Here is a 22,492-nt window from a genome sequence, read left to right as displayed (position 1 = left end):
TGTGGAACTCTCGGCTACCTCTGGGGATAAAACAGCATCAAATAAAGACCTTAAGGATAAGTCCTCTTTCTGAGCAGACAACCAAGTCTGTGGAGGAATAGAAGCTAAAGCCAAAAGACTGGGCAGCACTCTCTTTGAAGTGATAAAATCAGTAGGATCAACTGGTTGCATTTTAGCAGCATTTTGCTTTGACAGCTCCTCCCCTGTGTCCTGTTTACTCCTAGCATGTGTCAGTGCACATGACACAAACACCTCAGGGAACTGCTCAGATAACTCAGCTTCATCCAATGCAATAGGTGACGTAGTTACCACAGGGCGAGGTGGAATGTCACTCCATACGCGGTCCCCCGCCAGATTATTCCCCAAGATCACAGAGACTCCCTCAACTGGAAAAGAAGGTCTAACTCCCAGTACAACAGGTCCACTAATTAAATCAGACTGAAGGAACAACTTATGTAATGAGAATGTGAAAAGGGCAAAACTGATTCTAGAATAAATGATTCAGATGCACCCGTGTCTCTCAACATTTTAATGGGGATCTTCTCATCACTTTCACCCAATGACTCAAAAGCCTCGGTTATGAAAGCAGCATAACCAGAATCTCCATCCTTACATGATACTACTGGTTTCTCCCCGGTCTGAAAAAAAAATGGAGACACTCAATTTTATTGTCAGTCTGAACAGATGAAAATGTAAGAGTAGGTTTAGGTTCAAATTTAGGACGCCCCAATTTTCCTTTTAGTGCAACGCAATCTTTTTTCCAATGTCCCTTCAAATGACAATACGAACAACGGTCCCTTTTATCCATGTAACTTTGAAAATTCCTTTCTCCCCTAAAGTTATCAAAAGGGATGAGTGAGCATTTACTCATCCGTAAGAGCAGCAGCATCACCCGCAGATGTCACATTTCGGTCAGTCAGGAAAATGGAGACTTGCTCAGGCAAAGTACTTTTAAATTGTTCTAATCAAAATAATTCATAAAGTTCTTCAAAATTGAATACCCCTGAGGCAGCACACCAACGATCTAACTGTACCCTTAAATCTTTCACAAATTCAAAGTAGGTATGTTCTGTGAATTTACGAATATTCCTAAACTTCTGCCTGTAGGCCTCTGGCACTAATTCATAAACCTTCAGAACAGCATTCTTAACCTTTTGTTACTTTTGACCATCATGAACACTTAATGCAGAAATTGCCTTTTGGGCCTTACCAGTCAGCACACACTGCAACATCACTGTCTGTTCCTTTTCAGGCCATTGCATCATATTTGCCAATCGTTCAAACAAACTGAAGAATGTATCCACACCAGCTTCACAAAATTTAGGCAATAATCTAATACTACTAGCAACATCCAACCCTTTAACAGGACAGGACGACCCACTCTCCGACAACTTGCCTTCACCAATCAACTGGAAACGCAAAACCTCAACGTCCAATTTGCGAATCTCCACTTCCCGATTAACTCTTGCCTTCTTTAACTCTAAAACCATCAACTCCTTTCTTTGCTCAAAAGACATAGTTTGCAATCGAAACGCTAGATTGATCAGCCAAATTGGAATCACTAATATCAAAAACATTTAAAGCAGCTTTAACAATTAACGCAACTGTCCCTTTTCATTTTTTATCCTTAGTATTTAATTGTACCTTATACTTCTCGGCAACCTCCAACAACTGGTCTTTTGTTAGCTGATCAAACAATTTCTCACTAGGAGACCTATAAAATAAGTCTAATTCAACCATCTTCCAGCAAACTTATCCTCACGCACTACAAACTTCAACCATCAAGATAATTAGTGATATTTCCCCACCTCCCCACAATATCTAAACTTGTCTTTTCATGCCCTCACCAAGAGTCGAGTCTCTTTAAGCACTCAAATACCATCCAAGGGTGACGGAGAACGAACTGGAGTTGACTGATGATCCTGGACATAGCAAATCCAGCTCTAACCCCATACAGGGACGAGAGAACTCTACTCCGGACTCCAAGCTGACGTGATCCCAAAAGAACTCAGTGCAAGGCACAAAAGTGAAAACCGGTGAGTCTGGTTAAAGAGGGGAGACTACTCAGAATCAAGATAGATTCTAAACAGCCTGGTTAAAGTGGGGAGACTACTCAGAATCGAGATAGATTCTAAACAGTCACGGAAAGTACTCAGAAATAAAAAGTAAAAATGGGGCAAGGAAGATCCTATATGGATATGGATAAACCAACATATAGAGAAATGAGGAAAAGGGTATTGGGACGGAAAGTTTAGCAGGGTACCCTGTTTAAAAGAAAAAAACGTACTTTCCAGAAAACGGTACTGTGAGCAGGGCCAGCCCGAGGCATAAGCGAACTAAGCGGCTGCTTGGGGCCCCCTGGTCGTTTATTTTAATAATTTATTTTTACAATTAAATAACTTAAACAAGTGATATAAATGAATGAATATGAATGAAAAATTCAAGACAAGAAAATTCTGATTTGGCGACAACTTCTGCTGTGTCTGCTAGCGTTTGAGTCATGCGGAATTGCGCATAGACACCTCACGTGCATTGACAATTAGCGCCGGTGCGCAAGTGCGCGCCACTGCAATAAATGATAAGCCATGTTTCAAAAAAGGATGTATCCCTCTGGTGCCGAAAAGAGAAAGAAGAAAAGAACAGAGCAGGAGAAAAAAGAGCAAGATAAGCAGCAGCAGCTCACATTTTGCTCACGTCACTTCAGGTAGCAGCTAGTCTCATGATCTTATACAAGCCATCACCAGAGCTAACGTTAACGTCCCCGCCATCAACAGTGAAATGTCTCGCATTATTAGTATACATTTATCTAGGTGTATTTCACATATTGATTATAGATTTCAGTTTAAGTTGGAGAAAACAGCGGAACTTAACCTTCTATGTGAAAGCGATGCCAGCTAGCATTGCTGTATGTGTTGAAATGAACGTTAGAAAATATACCAATACCATGTTGGGTGGGGAGACTTCTGTGATGAAAATAGACTTCGATTTTATTAATATGATGTCGAGTGATGTAGCAGGGCTATCCTCATATTTATAGGCTGCAGTTATGCGAATTTGAGGTCATTGTTGAACACTTCCTTGTTCTTATGTTTGCTTTCATTATTTAAGTATCTATTTTTTGTAACATTCTTTTTTTTTATTATATTAATGTGTGTCTATTTTGGTTTTATTTAAAAGAATGCACATTTGCAAATTATTTATTTCATGTTTTGTGAGTTTGTATTCAGAAGTTTAAGAGTAAAGTATTTTATTTAAGTATCATAATCCTAACTTTGGTATTGCGATTCTACCCTCGTCGTCTCTTATAATCCCTCCTTTATCTGGAGCACAACCACTTTTGCTCCAATGCTCCAAATCTGCCTGTGTTGGCTGACTTTGAACGATTTTGATCTCAATATCAGGTATATTCGTAATGTGCACGCTCATTGTTATCTGTGTTTCATCTTTTTGGTGAAACAGTGATTTAAACAGATTTTTGGCTGCTGCCTTTGCGGCTTCATAAACCCTGCGGTTTCCTAACGTTTGTTCATCCTCCCCTGAAGCATGGTCTTTGACCTAAACTATGGCCACTTCAAGCGGGAGCTGAACTGCTTCAGTTAGCTGTCCTATCAGATTTGCATGTGCTATGGGCTTACCATCAGCTGTTTTGAAACTTCTTGCTTCCCACATTTTAGCATAATGGTGAAGAGCACTCCACGCGTACTTGGAGTCTGTGTAAATTGTTGCTCGCTTCTCTGTCATCAGCTCACAGGTCCTTATTGACCAAGATGGCGGCGCGTGAACATCGCGAGGCTCAGCGTCTCTCCAGTTTTAGCATTTATATAGTGTATTTCTTGCTCATCTCGGGTCTGTTCGTCCAGAACAGTTGTGCATTTACATCGTACACCCGGCAGGAGCTTTTGGATATCAGTTTACGCATGTCCGGAAGTTGTATCAGCAACATTCAACTCGTCCCTGAGATCGTCAGAACATCCGATGCTACGCACCCTACACGGCCAGGCGGAAGTGCTTGTCGGCGGCATCGAGATCGTAAACAAAGACGGGGGAAGCGCGGAGGGCTAAGAGCCAGTGCTCCCTAAATTCCACCAGCATGTTTCCTGCCACACAAGAGGAAACAAAACTTTGGATCATGTCTACACAAACATGGCTAAAGCTTACACCGCAACCCCCCTCCCCCACGTGGGTCAATCTGATCACCTTTCTTTGTTCCTCACCCCCAAGTACATTAATCTCATTAATCGTGTGAAGCCATCAGTGAAGACCATCAAGGTGTGGCCTGCGGGGGCAGACTTTTCACTCCAGGAAAGGTTTCTACACACAGACTGGAGTCTGTTTGCTTCTCAGGCCACCAGTGGCTCTTACACGGACATCAACAGTTACACCTCCTCTGTATTGGACTACATAAATTCCACCATTGATAGTGTCACAACCCAGAAGCAGATCACCACGTACCCTAATCAGAAGCCATGGATGAACAAGGAAGTGCGCCTCCTGTTGAAAGCACGTAACACTGCCTTCCGATCGGATGATGCACAGGCCTATAGTACTTCCAGGGCAAATCTGAAGAGGGGCATCAAAAAGGCCAAGCACTGCTACAAGCTGAAGCTAGAGGAGCATTTTTCCAATTCTGACATCCAGGCCATCAGTGACTACAAACCCAAACACTCCACCCCCATAGCCACAGATGCCGTCTTCCTGAACGAGCTTAATGACTTTTATGCTCGCTTTGAGAGAGACAACAAGGAAACAGCTACCAAGCTCACACCCTCTGCTGACCACACAATCATCACATTTAACTCCACTGACTTTCACAATGCACTAAGTCGGATCAACGCGCGCAAGGCTGCTGGCCCAGATGGCATCCCTGGTCGCGTACTCCGGGCATGTTCAGAGCAGCTCACTGGGGTCTTCACGGACATCTTCAACCTGTCCCTCGCCCAAGCAGTGGTTCCAGCATGTTTTAATTCCACCTCCATTGTGGCCATTCCAAAAAATTCTAACCCGACATGCCTGAACGGCTACCGCCCTGTAGCACTCACACCCATTGTCATGAAGTGCTTTGAGCGGCTGGTCCTAGCACACCTAAAGGACTCTCTACCACCCACACTGGACCCATACCAATTTGCCTATCGCAACAATAGGAGCACAGATAATGCAGTGTCCATGGCGCTGCACTCTGTGCTCACACATCTGGACAATAAGGACACTTATGCACGCATGCTGTTCGTAGACTTCAGTTCTGCTTTCAATACCGTCATCCCTTCCAAGCAAACCTAGGCATCAACAACCCTACCTGCAAATGGATTATGGACTTCCTGACTATGAGGCCTCAGCTTGTTAGGTTAGGCCCCATCTGCTCCACCACCACCACCCTCAACACTGGTGTACCACAGGGCTGTGTACTGAGCCCCTTTCTCTACTCCCTTTTCACACTTGATTGCAGGCCTGTGAACGGATCTAACTCCTTCATCAAGTTTGCAGACGATACAACAGGGATTGGTCTCATCGGCAACAACGATGAGACTGCATACAGGGAGGAGGTCCGGCACCTGGCCACATGGTGCTCAGACAACAACCTGCACCTTAACACCTCCAAGACAAAGGAGATCATCGTGGACTTCAGGAAGGCGAAAGGAGGCACACACGACCCCATCCACATTAATGGGATGGCTGTTGAACGTGTTTCCAGTTTTAAGTTCCTGGGGACTCACATTTCGGTGGACCTGTCCTGGACCACCAACACCTCATGCCTGGTCAAGAAGGCTCACCAGCGTCTCTTCTTTCTGAGGACACTGAAGAAGAACCAACTGTCTTCATCAATCCTGGTGAACTTCTATCGCTAAGAAACAGCTTTTTTCCCAGAGCTGTTTCATTATTGAACTCTGCCCCCCACTGATTCCACTACCTCTCATACCTTTAACTCCAATGCTGCTATAACATTGTTTACATTGCACTACAGGGCTGCATGCATGACTGAACTATACACACCAGTACTTCATGTATCTGCTCTACCGGACTGTTTACACACACACAGCATCATTTGCACTCTATAATGCTCACTTGCACACCAGGAATATTTAACTGAATGCTCATTTGCACTAACGGACCACTTCCATAACTGCACTAACCTATCTACTGCACTGTAATTCTATTAACTGCATCCACTCATCTATTGCACTGTAACTTCAATAATTGCATTAACTAATCTACTGCACGGTAACTCTTATTAACTGCATCTACTCATCTATTGCACGGTAACTTCAATAACTGCATTAACTAATCTACTGCTCTGTAACCTATAAACTGCATTAACTCATCTTCTGGACTGCAACCTATTAACTGCATTAACTCGTATACTCCACCGTAACTTTAATAACTGCATTAACTCATCCACTGCACTGTAACTTCAACAACTGCCTTAACTCACCTATTGCACTGCAACTTTAATAGCCAATGTCAATAATTTATGCATACCTAAGTCACTTGCACTATTTTAGTCTAAATTATTATCTGTTCATATCCACCTGTACATTAATGTTCATAGTATATAGCCATCTGTATATATTGTTCATAGTATATACCTTCTGTCATATTTTCATAGAACATTACTACTGCAAAATATTTTTATAATCCATGCCCACTGTATTATATTCTCTCAACTGTATATCCTGCACTTGCTAACTGCACTTCTGGTTAGACCTAAACTACACTTCGTTACACTGTACTTGTATATGTGTAATGACAATAAAGTTTAATCTAATCTAATCTGATTAATGCTACCAATTCTGCCACTTGAGCCGAATTGTAGTCTAGAGCAAAAGCTTAAATTACTTTGAAACCACTGCATAGCCACAAAGGTAGACACCATCACAGGGCTTGTCAGTTCAAAGATGCAATCATGATCAACAGTCAAATCTGCCATGTCCATCATACCCAAAAGTCCCAGCAAAAAAGGATTAATGCTTGCTGTCATTTGTATATTAAGATTTTTCGTAGCCAACAAAATAGACTCGTACCCTGATCGTCTTTGTGCTGTCATGTGTTGTGTCTGCATGTTGTGTAAAATTGCGCCGACCTGATGCGACGCATACAATGTCATTGGTGTGACAGAACAGTTTTCTCTGCCATTTGCACAATCAAAGCAGCTGCAACTACAGCACGAAGACATGCTGGCATACCTGTGACTATGGTGTCTAAGTTTTTAGACAGATATGCTACTAGTCTATATGTGGAGCCATGCAGTTGCAAAAGGACACCAACGGCCACACCCTCTGCCTCCCTAGCATGCAAGTGAAAAGGTTTGGTATAGTCTGGTAGGCCCAATGCTGGTGCCTTAATGATGGCTGCTTTTTATGCATCAAAATGTTCATCTGCCTCGGACGTCCAGTCCAGACGTGTGTTGGGCTGAGTTTTGTGATCAATCAGACCTCTCAGGTGCCAATCATGAATCGCGCAGTCAGGTATCCACGATCTGCAATATTTCACATCTGCAAAGTTTTCCCAGAAAACTTTGGAGCTGCTGTACTGTTCGTGGGGACTTAATGTTTCTTATCAGTTGGATCCTGTCTGTGGATATTGCTCTGAGGCCTTGAATCAGTACATGACCTAAGTAGTTCACCTTAGTCTGGACCCATTGAAGTTTTTCTTTCGAGGCCTTGAAAACATGAAAAATAATTGGTGTGTTGTATGGTGAATGTGTTGGTTCGAGGACACCCTGCTGGACAAAATTTTCAATCAAAGGCTTAATACCTTCCTCTTTATCCTTTGACAAAGGGTATTGTTTAATGTAAACAGGTTTTTTGTTTTAAGCTTTGCTTTATAAGGTTCCATATCAATGAAACCAGTGTCATCTTTGAACTGAGACCATAATGAAGGGTTAATGGTGTCCACCCGTGCAGGCATGCTGGCACAGGAAACCGGCGTGTGTGAGCTGCTTGGCTGCTGACATGTCGGTAATGGATTAATGGATGCCTGTAAACTGGACAGAAAAGAGAAAACAATTTGTTTTGCAGTGAATTTAATGTCCATGCCCAATTTGTGCATCATATCACAACCTAAAAGATTTAGTGGAGCACCTGGTATAATTGTAAATTTGTGAAAAAATGGTTTAACACCTGAAGCTTTAACCTCCAAGGGAGGTGTCAGTTCATGTTATTCCCACAGAGTGAATTATCTGGTTAGTTAAAGGACCCTCATATTCTTTAGCTGTCATCGATGAAGCATCAGCACCTGTATCAATCAGGAATGTTAGAAGCTGCCCATTCACCATAAGGGTAAAGTAAGGCAAATCCTCTCCATTATTTGAAAATTATTCATTATTCATCATACATAACTCAGAACTGACATCACTCTGTGGGCACCCCTATGCTTGGTTGGGGCGCCATTGGGTTTGAAAGGTTGCACCTGAGTTTTCGTTACTCCGCTGTGTTGAGCGTCTCCTATTAGCAGAGTCAAACTCTGCAAAAAGACGTGATGGGGGCCGAATATTACCCGAGGTCAGCTGTGACGTCATGTGCCTCTGCAACTGCCTGCACTGACGTTTGAAATTACCCCTCCTTCCACACTGGTAACATACCATATCTGACTTCCCCCTTTGTTGTGTGCCTGTCTGTGGGTAAGAAGTTTGATTGCGGTTATATGTAAACACAGCATTTTCAATTTTAACAGTGAATCCCCCCGATGCGTCAAGTTCCCTTATTCGTATTCCTAGAGTCCCTACGGACATCTCGTGCAAATTCGATGTGGTGATTCTGATTATTTGCGCTTGCTTCGCATTCATGTTATTCAACATTGTGTTAATAAACAGAGGCTTTTACTCATTGGTTAAGGGAAGTTTAGAATTGTCGGTCCACGCTCTCTGAAAACACACAAAGAATTCAGACACAGATTCTTTTGGTCTTTGCTTAGTGCTGGCAGCAAACGACAAATCTCGTCTGCTACCTAGACGTTCATCAAGAAAAACTCTAAACGGAGTTGGAGGTAAAGGAAACTGGCGAGGGAGAGGAGGTTTTAAACCCTCTAGCATTCAGTACCACTTAATTAGAGGAAATTAGAGAACACATGGGGAAAAAAGAAAGACATATTTAAAATGTCTTGAAAAGAAAGAGAAAAATATGATGAGGCATGTAAATGTTTAGAGTTATGGGAGAGGGAAGCAAAAAGACGTGACATTGTTTTTTTAAAAAAGGCATTGGAAGAACTGCCACCACCGAAAACTCCATTGTACCCTGTTTTGCCTAAATATAATTATTTAACCCCTCTGTCTCCTTTACACCCATCTATGACGTGTTACAAACACCAACCGGAGGATGATTGTGTCCCTCCTCACCGACGTCTGAACCTGATCCCAGACCCGATCGAGGCAGCTCCAGTGCCCCAACCAGTGTCTCCACAAGCATTAGTGCTGCACATACCACAGCCTGTGGTGCGTCCAAAGCAAGAAAGAGCGCATCCAGCACCGATGTACAAAGAACTTTTGACATTTTGCAAAGAATTCTCACCCTCTATGAAAGAATTAGAGAGACTGCTGAAGGTCAAACAGAAACCATCTGACCTGAGAAAGCTACAGGGTTAAAGGCCTGTGGAAGATCAAGCAAGAGCTTCACAAGACAAAGAACTCAACATGGCTCTCGTAAGCATCGGAGGAGAGCACCGAGGAAAATGAAACTGGCGAGGGAGAGAAGGTCAATGGCACGGGCGTGGAAGAGGGATAGGAGGTTTTAAACCCTCTAGCACTTATGATCCAGAAAAGTGTTACAACTGTGGGAACTTGGGGCACTGGCGCAGAGACTGTCCTGAGCCTCGGAAATCACGGAAGTCAAAAGAAAAGGGAGATTGAAGGGAGGAGGTGAAGCATCATTCCGAGGGTGGTGAGTATGATTTCCCCTATTGTATGCAATGAAGATCTGCTTAGCTCACATTCCATGATGAATGAAACCGCTTTCTGAACTTTGCTAAAATGCACAATGCTGGTGTGCAATAAACCGCTTGAATTTTTGATAGATTCAGGGGCAACAAATAGCCTACTGTGATTTACAAGAAGTGTTTAAATTTGCCAGAGTCTAAACTAGCTGTGTATTCCCTAAATGCTTGTGGCTCCACTGTAAAATAATTTATGTCAAAAGGGTGCAATGCGAGTTGGGGAGTGTCAAATTTCAACACAGGTTTCTCATGTCTGACTGCTGCCCGATTAATTTGCTGGGCAGAGTCATAATGTGAGCATGATACCAACACGACCCGAGTGCAGTGCTCATACAGCTGTACGATGTTAAGAATGTATTGCTTCACAAAGCCTCACGGAGTTGATTGCAGCGGCGTGGGGAGACGTGGGTGTTTTTGGTGACAAATATGTGCACGCCATAGAATGGGTTAAAAGGGATGATGTGCAATATTCAAATTTGTTGCACGCCCATCGTGAGAATCATGCCTGTCTGTCAGCAACAAGAGGACTTGAAATGTTTTCACACACGAATAGTTTAATGATGCATGTTGACATACCAGATATTTTGGGAAGGTGCCCTTAAAACGGTGGGTAACAGGAAAATATTATTTTGAGTTGATTAGGAACTGTGAGCCTGTTGTGATAACGCCCAAGGGTAATTTTCGTCCATGTAAACAGATCAGAAGCCATCAAACCAAAAGCCCTCAATGGCATAAGGCCAATATTTAACAAGTTTCTCAAAAAAGGCATAGTTGTGCCATGCCCAAATCCTTTGTTTCCAGTTAAAGGCCTTTGTTTCCAGTTAAAAAAGATAAGAGAAAAGAACACAAAGTAGATGTCGCCAAAGTCCAGCTGGCCAAACGATTTGTTCATTTTTTGGGTCACGAAATTACTGACCGCGGCCAACAGCTGTCCGCAAAGCATGTCTGCAATTACAGACATCGCACATCCAAAAGCAAAGAAGCAATTGATATCATTTGTAGGGACCATTTCTCTGCTCAGACAGCAGAGCTCATTGCACTCACACGCGCATGCGAATTAGCAAAGAGTAAACATGTAAATACACAGACAGTAGATATGCATTTGGAGTAACTCATGATTTTGACTATGGAAACACAGAAACTTCTTTAAAGCTGATGTGTAACAAGACCAGATGATCATTAGAATGAGGACGCCAGCAGTTAGAGTTCTGGGTTAATTTATTAACAAATCCCAAGAGTATCTTCAAACATCAAATCAGGTAAGTTTCTTCAAACATCAAATCAGGTAAGTTTCTTTAAATATCAAATCAGGTAAGTTTCTTCAAACATCAAATCAGGTAAGTTTCTTCAAACCTCAAATGAAGTAATTTTCCAGGGAACAAGAACGGGTAATCCAAAATACGGGACAACAGAATTGAACATGAAACAACAACGCTCAACAAAACACATGTGAAACCAAACAGTGAACAGGTGTGACGAATGAGCAAACAAAGATGGCTGCTGGTGTGTGCGGTGCATTCTGGGTAATGTAGTGTTTCAAAAGTCTGGGGATTCAGAACGGGTGTAAACAGGGAGAGGTGAAAATCTTGGGGGCATGGTCTGGAGAACCGGTGAGCTTACAGTACCCCCCCTCCATGGTCCTCTGGAGCGGACCTAAGTTGTCGACGAGGGCGACCACGTAGTCTGGTCTTGGGACGATCCAGATGGTGAGTGTGGAATTCGGTGTGTAGGAGAGGATCTAGGATTTCAGCTCGCAAGACCCAGGAGCTTTCATCCTGACCATACCCCTCCCAGGAGACAAGGTATTCCAGATGACCCCGGCGTGAGTCCAGAATATCTGCGACCCAGTAAATCTGCTGGGAGACATCCAGTGGTGGAAGAGGGATTGGCCGACAAGTGGGATTAACATACGGTTTGAGTAATGATACATGGAACAAAGGGGCGATCCGATATTGGCGGGGCAACTCGAGGCGGTATGTGACAGGGTTGACTTGGCGAATGACGGGAAAAGGACCAATACATTTGTCGCTCAATTTCCGGCTAGGCCGTCGTAGACGTATGTCCTTGGTGGATAACCAGACTAACTGAGCAGGAAGGAAGATGGGGGTAGGTGACCGGCGGGTATCTGCTTATTTCTTCTCTCTATGAACAGCCTGCTTAAGTTGTTGGTGTGCTGAGCCCCACACCCTCTCACTCTCCCGGTACCAGTGATCTACAGCTGGCACCGCAGTTGGCTCTGGCATCCAGGGGAATAAAGGGGGTGTATAACCCAGTATGCACTGGAAGGGGGTGAGTCCGGTGGACGCCTGGGAATTTTGCGCATTTTCGGCCCAGGAGGGGTAGCGGTGCCAGCTGTGTTGTTGTGTGTGACAGTAAGACCACAAGTATCGCCCTAGGTCCTGAATATTACGCTCGGCCTTAACATTGGCTTGGGGATGCTAACCCGATATGAGGATGACAGTGATTTGAAGCTTTTCAAAGAACGCCTTCCAGACCTTGGAGATAAATTGGGGCCCCTTGTCTGACATGATGTCCTTGGGTAATCCGAAGTTGCGAAAGACGTGGACAAACAAGGATTCCGCTGTTTCTAGCGCAGAGGGTAGTTCGGGTAGGGGAATGAATTTACAGGCGTTGGAGAACCGGTCGACTACTACTAGTACACAAGTGAAAGTGTCTGACCGGGGCAGGTCCGTTATGAAGTCCACCGCAAGGTGGGACCAGGGCCAATTTAGGATGGGAAGCGGTAGAAGCTTCCCCTGGGGTAATCTCCGGGGTGTCTTGGACACAGCACAGGTGGGGCAACTTCTGACATACCTGGTGATATCCTGGGCCATACCGGACCACCAGTTCCGGGTAGCTACGAGTGAGAGGGTCTGCTGGCTGCCTGGGTGGCCGGATCCCGGAACAGAGTGTACCGTTTCGATAAGCCGTTCGCGCAATTCTTCGGGCACAAAACTGCGTCCAGCAGGAACCCCCGGTGGTTCGGGATGATGATGGTCGGCAATTTCCTGGTCCATAGCCCATCGGATAGGGCTCAAGAACATCTGAGGAGGTAGTATGGCGTCTGGAGGCAGGTCGTCCCGCAAATCCTAGCAACCTCTGCATCTCCCTTACCGTCTTTGGAGTGGGCCATTTTTTTACTGCGTCTACTTTGCGGGAATCCATGGTTGCGTGATTGTTGGATATGATGTATCCCAGGAAATGGACAGTGCGGACATGGAACTCACACTTCTCCAGTTTCAAATATAGGTGATGGCTACGGAGACGTTGTAGAACAGTGCGGACCTGGTCTTCATGTTCGGGCTGAGAACGAGAATATATGAGGATATCATCGAGGTAGATGACAGTGAATTTTCCTAACAGATTGCAGAATCGATCAGGGCTTTTGCTTGGACAGAGAAAGAGTGGGTAGACAAGCTTACAGGGGTATGCGCCATATGAGGGATGGACGTTGGGGTATGTATCGTACTCACCGCCGTAGGTCGAGATGGTCGGACCGGGCAGCTGATGATTCGATGTCCCGGTCCTCCACAATACAGACACAGGTTCTCACTAATGCGGTGTCTAAGTTTGTAATAAAGTTCGTTATAAGGGAAGGAAGGAGGCGGGAACCGGCGAACATTCAAACAATAAAACTTTAATTAAATAACCAATAAACACTGAAGGAACTGACCGACAGCCACCTCACGGTAGACTGCCGGCCATAAAACATACACACAATAAACATATGTCCGGGCCCGGTCCTCTCTCGTCAACAGTCCTGCCGAACATCCTTTTAAGCTCCCAATCTCCTCCGTGATAAGATGCGGGACCGGTGCGTGCACAGCTGCTTGCACTGATCACTCACGCCACCGGCCCCGCGTCACGGCTCCCGTCCCGCCTTCCTCACCACAACGTTCCTTAGGATTTCATCGATATTATAAGATTGCAGATGAATACCGTTCAGCCCAGACACAGCAAGGCAGCAACCACTACCTGCTCAGCAGACTCCAAGGGCAGAACCTCAGGAACGGACACCTCAGACAACTGGCATGGCAGCCATGATGGCTGGTGCCTCTGGGCTTTATTTAACAAAAAGACAAAGTACAAAGTAATAAAAGATCAAAGACACAAGGAACTAACATAATCCAACAAACACTGAGCAAACACACCGAACAAGACTAAACAATCAACAACTCACAAAAGAAAAAGAACACACTGGGGTTTAAATACACTGATCACTCAAGAACCAAAAAATAAAACAGGAAATACAATACGAACAAAAAGTCAAAAATAAAAGAGAAACGCAGACTGAATCGTGAGACCCTGAAAGGAAAGATTTGATATCCCAATGGGACTATTCTGGTAAAATAAAATAAATATATAATCTTTACAGACAAATGTTTTTACAAACATGCCACACGAGCAAACATTACTTGTGTGCATTTTGAGACAACGCAATGGCACTGATGTATTTTAAGATATTAAAGTTGTTTTTAGTTCGAACAGCTCTAACAGTAAATTTAGTGTAGGACTTTATTCCGATCTTGGTGTTTGCCTGAGCCCAGTGCGCGTCACCCCAAAAAGATGCAACTAGCACAGGAAAGCAGCGGAGGCTGGCTGTGTTAATGTATGTAATGCCCCCAAAACGGCTCAGATGAGCAGAGCTTGAGTCCGGTGAGTTGCTGGCCGTTACTTGGTGTACTGTCACGACTGAGGCCTCTGGAAGAGGAATGGCTTCTGTGGGGCATCTTTGAGGTATAGATTAAGAGCTCCTGCCGGAGCAACACCGCTGTGGAAAAGGTGTATAAAGACCTGCTGGGGCCTTTTTTTCATTTGTCTGTCAAGTATTCACAGAAGAGGTGTGTTTTAAGTAGGTTGTAAGAGATTTGGTTGACTGGACCGAGTTAGGAAGAATGTTCCACCAGGAAGGAGTATGAGCAGGAAAGCGATTTAATGCCGTTATGAGAAGGCTTGTTTGCTGAACGTAGGGTTCTTGATGGGGTGTAGGAGTGTAGTGGGGTGTGAAAGTATGGGGGTGTGCCGGAAACACGAGTAGTTCTGTCTTGGCCAGGTTAACTGGAGGTGATGCTCTTTCATCCAAGCTGAGATGTCATCTAGGCTGGCTGTTATGCGAGCTGCTACAGTGGTATCGTCTGGGTGAAACGAGATGTAGATCTGGGTGTCGTCAGCATAACAGTGATACGAGAAGTCGTGTGCCTTTATGATGGGTCCTAAGGATGTCATGTAAATGGGAAAAAGCAGCGGTCCAAGCACCGATCCCTGAGGGATCAGTGATCATGAGGTGAGCAGTGGACAGTGATCCCCTCCATGACACCTTGAATGATCTGCCAGAGAGGTAGGATTGGAACCAGCGGAGAGGGGAGCCTGAGATTCCTAAGCATGACAGGGTTGCTAGCAGTATCTGGTGATTGACCGTGTCAAACGCTGCAGATAGGTCTAGCAGAATTAGGACTCAGCCTTGGCTATCCACAGTGGTTCTGTGACTGATAGCAGTGCAGTCTCAGTGGAGTGGTTGTTTTGAAGCCAGACTGCTTGTCATCCAGTAGATTGTTCTGGCATAGGTATGAAGAAACTTGGTTGAAAACTGCCCTTTCATGAGTTTTCGCAATAAAAGGGAGTAGAGAGGTCTGTAACTGGGTTTAATGTTGTCTGTGGTGCAGTTACGGGTGTTGATGAGATCAAGCTGGTTTCCTGATCTGTGAGTACTGGCTGTGGCGTGGCACGTGGAGTCAAACGAGGCAGTGCGAGTGTGGAAGTCAGAAGCATAGGGTTTGTCCAGGTGGATATTGAAGTCCTCAAAGACTAAGAGAGGGCCACCATCCTCCGGAAATGATGAGAGCAGAACATCTTACTCTTCAATGAAGTTGTCCAGAGGACCTGGGGGAGTAGGTGAAGTTATATGGACAGCTAGAGGTGAGAGATTAACGAAGTGATGGCTAGCATTGAAAAATCAGGGAATGTTGGGTTGTATCCTGCATGGAAATATTTAAAGCATTTCCATGCTGTGAGTTACGATTGTAGGGTCCAGGGTGAGAAAGAGTGGATGATATGATTGAGGAAGATGGTGAGGAGAGGCTTCAGTGGGTGGTTTAGGGGAATGTTAGTTCCAAATAGGGAGGTACTGGGGAGAGGAGTTGGTCCACTTCTGGTGCCAGCCACCTGAACTTCTAAAAGGCAAAACGGGAGAGAGAGTCAGCTATTTTTTTTGACCCGGGGTTGTGTTTTGCGATTAGGATAAATTGGTCACAAGCTGATATCCAAATTAGTCATCTTATCAAAAGCGTTAGTGCGGGGAATGCGAATGGCCTTTATTAATGCATTGCACAGCTGCTTCGTTGTCGCAGTGGACTGTGATGCTGTTGGTTGACCATTCTTTCCCCCACAGAAAGTCTGCAATGACCAAAGGATACGTCTAGAATAGTACCCAAGACGAGGAAGTCTGAGGAAGATTTAACAGCTGAGGGGGCCAAGTAGATGCGAACCAGCAGCCTTTATAATATCATCCAGATCCGACGGATGGAACAACGTCAGTGAATTATTGGATATCATCAGGACGCGAAACCATGTCGTTATAAAAGAAAGAGAGTCCGTTTCATTGTTTCAGGAAAGCTATTCATAAACTCAGCTCATTGCAGCACGAGTCAGTCAGGTATATCTGATCCTCAAGTGTGTGGACAGAGGACGCGAGGGAGAAAAGGTGGGAGATGAAAGGGTGGCCTTGCGGTATAATTTGCATGGCGACTTCAGGTGACTGAGAATAGACAGCAACTCGCGTTTAGAGCAGTTAGGATTGTCTACGAGGGAGGTGGCGACCATTTTGATTTAGATTAATCTAAATTGACGCCTAGAAATTCTATGGATGTGCATGGTCCTGTGTTTTTTTCCTGTGCAAAAAGGATCCCGAGCTAGGTGAAAAACGTTTGGACCGTGAAGAGGTGCGCAGGGGGTTATGGCTTGGTCGATGTTGTGGTAATGGAGAGAATATTCGTCGAGCGGAATAAGGCTGTTAATGCTTGGGAATGTAGAGTTATGTGGTGATGAGAGGTCGATTATTAAGTGTTTTTTTACCAGAGAATTTTCTGGTGGCTACGCCTATGGGACTGATACTTAAAACATCGAAGGGGGATTCAGAAAATTAGCCTATCATGAATTTCGCATCGATTTCAGTTTTTGTTAGACGGTCTACTGTCTCTGGTTCTGGAGATTACCCCAGATTAGATTAGATTAGATTCAACTTTATTGTCATTACACATATACAAGTACAGTGTAACAAAATTTAGGTCTAACCAGAAATGCAATTAGCAAGTGCAGGATATACAGTTAGAATAAATACAGGATACAATATTGACAAAATATAATACAGTGGGCATGGACTATAAAAATGTTTTGCAGTAGGTATGTTCTATGAAAATATGACAGTGGGTGTATACTATGAACAATATATACAGATGGCTATATACTATGAACATTAATGTACAGGTGGATATGAACAGATAATAATTTGTACTAAAATAGTGCAAGTGACTTAAGTGTGCATAAATTATTGACATATGGCTATTAAAGTTGCAATGCAATAGGTGAGTTAATGCAGTTGTTGAAGTTACAGTACAGTGGATGAGTTAATGCAGTTGTTGAAGTTACAGTGCAGTGGATGAGTTAATGCAGTTATTAAAGTTACGGTGAAGTATACGAGTTAATGCAGTTAATAGGTTGCAGTCCAGAAGATGAGTTAATGCAGTTATTGAAGTTACAGTGCAATGGATGAGTAGATGCAGTTAATAGCGTTACAGTGCAGTAGATTAGGTAATGCAGTTATTGAACTTACAGTGCAATAGATGAGTAGATGCAGTTAGTAGAATTACAGTGCAGTAGATAAGTTAGTGCAGTTATGGAAGTGGTCCATTAGTGCAAATGAGCATTCAGTTAAATATTCCTGGTGTGCAAGTGAGCAGTATAGTGCAAATGATACTATGTGTGTGAACAGTCCGGTAGAACAGATAACATGAATTACTGGTGTGTACAGTTCAGTCATGCATGGCAGCCCTGTAGTGCAATGTAAACAATGTTATAGCAGCAATGAAATTTAAAGGTAAGAGAGGTAGTGGAATCAGTGGGGGGCAGAGTTCAATAATGAAATATCTCTGAGAAAAAAGCTGTTTCTTAGTCTGCTGGTTCTTGTCCGGAGGCACCGGAAGCGCCTACCGGAAGGCAGGATCAACAGTCTATGAGCGGGGTGAGAGGAGTCCTTGAGAATGCTGCGAGCTCGACGCAGACAGCGTTTCTTCTGGATCTCCTCAATGGCAGAAAGTGTAGTCCCTGTGATGCGCTGGGCTGTTTTCACCACCCGCTGCAGTGCCTTGCGCTCAGCAACAGAACAGATGCCGTACCAGACTGTGATACAGTTGGTCAGGATGCTCTCTATCGTGCAGCGATAGAAGTTCACCAGGATAGTTGAAGACAGTTGGTTCTTCTTCAGTGTCCTCAGAAAAAAGAGACGCTGGTGAGCCTTCTTGACCAGGCATGAGGTGTTGGTGGTCCAGGACAGATCCTCCGAAATATGGGTCCCCATGAACTTAAAACAGGAAACACGTTCAACAGCCATCCCATTAATGTGGATGGGGTCGTGTGTGCCTCCTTTTGCCTTCCTGAAGTCCACGATGATCTCCTTTATCTTGGAGGTGTTAAGGAGCAGGTTGTTGTCTGAACACCATGTGGCCAGGTGCCGGACCTCCTCCCTGAATGCAGTCTCATCGTTGTTGCTGATGAGACCAATCACTGTTGTGACGTCTGCAAACTTGATGAAGGAGTTAGATCCGTTCACAGGCCTGCAGTCGAGTGTGAAAAGGGAGTAGAGAAAGGGGCTCAGTACGCAGCCCTGTGCTACACCAGTGTTGAGGGTGGTGGTGGTGGAGCAGATGGGGACTAACCTAACAAGCTGAGGCCTGTTCGTCAGGAAGTCCATAATCCAGTTGCAGGTAGGGTTGTTAATGATGATGCTCTGGAATGGGAGGCTTTCGATGCTGGGAATAAAGCAGTGTGTGAGACTGGACAACAAGAACCCCCGTGTCAAAGTGTTGGGACAATTCAAAAGACAGGTGAGAAACATGAAACATAAAAACATTTTTAATTTGCAGACTTGTGTACAGGGCATATAGAGCGGGCATGAGCACCACTGAAAAATCTTAAATGTGCATGAGGTAAAGGAGGCAGCCTAACACTATCGTTGGGCCTGGGGCTGCAGGCCTGCGACCAGGGAGGAAATTTAAAGGAGGATAGGCAAAGGGTTGAGTGGACAATGTTACCGGTCAGCATTAGGGACTGCGGTTTCCTTAGTTCTGCCAATAGAGGTCATGTCACTCACCTGTGGTCTCTCGTTTGTGTAATGATCTTCACCTGCACCTAGTTTCCCCCTGTGTATTTAAGTTCTGTCTTTGTTATACTTTGTTACTTTGTATGAGATGTCTGCCTGGTGCCCTGAGTTTAAGGATTGTTTGACAAGTGAGAAATTGTAAAATTATTTTTGTTTAAGTGACTTACTTGAGACATTGTATACTGTGTTTCTATTGGATCCTACCCCTGCTTGCTGTCAAGTGCATGCTCGGGCTGCCTAGGTGGCTGTGGAACGGTGTAGCGCCCAGAAAGGTTTTGGAAGAGAAGAGCCAAGAGAAGGTTGGCAGCTAAAGTCAGCATAATCCGGGGCTCAGCCTAGATTAGAGGAAGGCCTACTCTTCTGGCTTGGGGACCGACTCTACTTCCTAGCAGTGGCTGGATTGTTTTCTCGGGCCGTGGCGCTGCGAACCCCTCTGTTCTTGTCACTGGCTTTCGGCGGCAAAGAGTTTTTGGGAGAGGGTGCTCCTAGCTGGCTGGAGCTGTTCAAGCTGTAAAGCTCGGCTTTGGTCATCTTCCTTGAGAAGGGGATGGTGACGTTTTATTGAGCCTGCCTAAGGTCCACTTCTTGATTTCCAGAATGAAGCAGAGAGATGAGGCGTAGGAAGAAGCTGGGGAAGCTGCCAAACCCCTGGATGGTGAAGGAGAGGATGTTTGGCTCGGGTGCGAGAGGCGGTGCAGGAGAGCCTTTTGCTTTGGGTGGTGGCTGGGGTTGCTGAAGAACCCTGAGTGGCTGGGGAGTCGTCGTTGCCGTAAAACTCGTTCTCTGACATGATGCTGATACTGCAAAAATGTAGAGTGAAGGAGGTAAGGTGATTTAACTATTTAAAGAGCTTGTTCTGATTTGATAGGACGGGTGAAGTGATTGCTAATGGCAGGCAGCTGCGTGATTTTTCGCACATGCTCCTCCTGAACTTTGTTAATAAAACATCAATTCCTTTTTTTGAGGGCTGCTCCCGTACTTTTCCTTGTTGTAAAAACACATTGGATATACACACAATGATAAACACACATACTGCAGCCTACCTGTAAGGTGACTGTGCATAATAAATTGTGTGCTGCATACATTGTGTGTGCAGTACGGGTCAATACATTGTCATAGGCCTTCCTTCTGGTTACTAATGCCAATGTGAAGTGTAAATGGCCTGCATGTATACACATATGTAGCAACAAAGATGAGATAGATGGGGAGAGAGTTTGTGCTATGTGTCATCATGTCCAGATTACGCTAATGATTTTCAGGATAGCAGAGGATGACTCTCTTTCATAAATCTGTATATAATTTTGCACCCCCCCCCCCCCCGCTTTGAAAAGATGTAATGATACTGACATGGGATGAGTGTGTACTGAATTATTTTGTTGGGATGTGGGGCTTAGAATTGTGAAACTACGTTTTTGAGGATGACAGCATGAATCAGTCAACATGCATATCACCAGCTTGCACATCTTCCATGCATACTGAAAGGAATGGACACAATACAAAGGAAGAGAGGTGGTGTAAAAGAGAGAAAGGAGGAAAATGAAAGTCAGTGTGACACACTGAGGAAACAAATTAAGTAAATAAAAAATAAGCAAACTACCCCATTTTCCAATGCATTTCAATTCCCTTTCAACTCTTTTAAGAAGGCCTGCAATATTATTTTAGTTTTTATGTATTTGTTTAACATAATATGGTCTTGGAGGCGTATTTGAGTGTATTAATGTTTGTGATACTCAGCACTAACCTCTTTAATATACAAAGATAGTTTTTGAAAAATATCCACCACCAGGTGGTGGTATAAGGTAACCTGACTTTGTTGCAGTGTAACGCACATCAGGCGTGATATTGAAGCCTAGCTGCAGGCTTGCAGAAGACTGGTTGGATCTAAATTACTGGTGAGAAACGCTCGTCTTAAATACACATACTCGCCTTATCAGGTAGTTTACGAAATCCATTTTTAAATTATTATTATTTCCATTTTGAAAGTATTTCGCTTTTACTCCACGTGCTATAAAATATCGTAATGCCGCGATGTACTTGCTGTACCCCGTAATAACAGTTATTGCCATAAAGTCTTATTGTCGTCTTTTAATATTTTAGTTTGCAGGAATTCTACGTCTAGATGAGAGTTGTTCAGATTATTGATAACACACTCACAACCCTCTCAACGTAATTTGTGATTTTTATAATTCAAAGAGAATCTTCGCTGAAATCGGGATGTTTAGATTTTTTAATGAATGAATACAGCGGGAAACGAATCAATGGAACATTTACAGTTTGGAAGCGACTAAACTACTTCATGATATCACCAATTTTTTGTGACCCTGTCTGTGAAATCCAAGTCTCAGAATATTATTATGAGATAAGGGGCATCAAAGTTTGAATTAAACCATTAATTAAATTATGATGTATTTCAATCTTTGGTGTGGCATTACTCGTATTTAAGATATTAAGATCAACATTTCACAGATTACTATTTACATTATGAAGGAAGGTTTTATTTAGAAAACTGAAATCCCCCCCAAAAAATACTAGCTGGGTTTTTCACAGACTTGTTAACATTTTTGAATACGTATTCATCATATCAGTGTAATTTCAGTTGTATTACACATACATCTAATAAAAAAATGCATGTATAGCCTATTTGTGTTACATGAGTTTGTTTCCAAAATGAGATATCTCCGTCTTTTATTATGTTATGATGTTTTTATTGTTTTATTCTGTTAGTTATCTGTATTTAGTTAACAAACCTACTTAACTTTGATTTCTATTAATTGGAATACACAATAAAAAACATGATTCTTGATTTTTTTTAAACGGAGTTATTTCATTTAGTACATTAAAACTACACATCTAAGTAGATAAATTAAATTAAAACGGAGTAAAATGCTTCGGCATGTAAAGTAAGCTATTGTTTTTCTCTCTGTCGATCTTATTAACTCAATACAATTAAATATAATGAAGAGTTAAGATAAGGCGGAGATCATTTTGTCTCAATAGTAGGCTAATAATAAAAACACTGCTAGTTGTAATACTGTAGTAATAATAAGAATCATAGTAATAATTATTATTGTTATATTTGTCACATTTTACATACATGCATATAAAGCCAATTGCATGAAAATACCAATAAAGGCTAAATGTAGACAAATACAGACATTTATTTGTTTGCTATAATAAAAAATATACTGGTGGATTTAT

This window comes from Barbatula barbatula, assembly GCF_947034865.1.
Source record: "Barbatula barbatula genome assembly, chromosome: 15".
NCBI classification, from domain to species: Eukaryota; Metazoa; Chordata; class Actinopteri; order Cypriniformes; family Nemacheilidae; genus Barbatula; species Barbatula barbatula.
The sequence above is the reverse complement of the archived record's forward strand: the minus strand, read 5'-3'. Positions refer to the sequence as shown.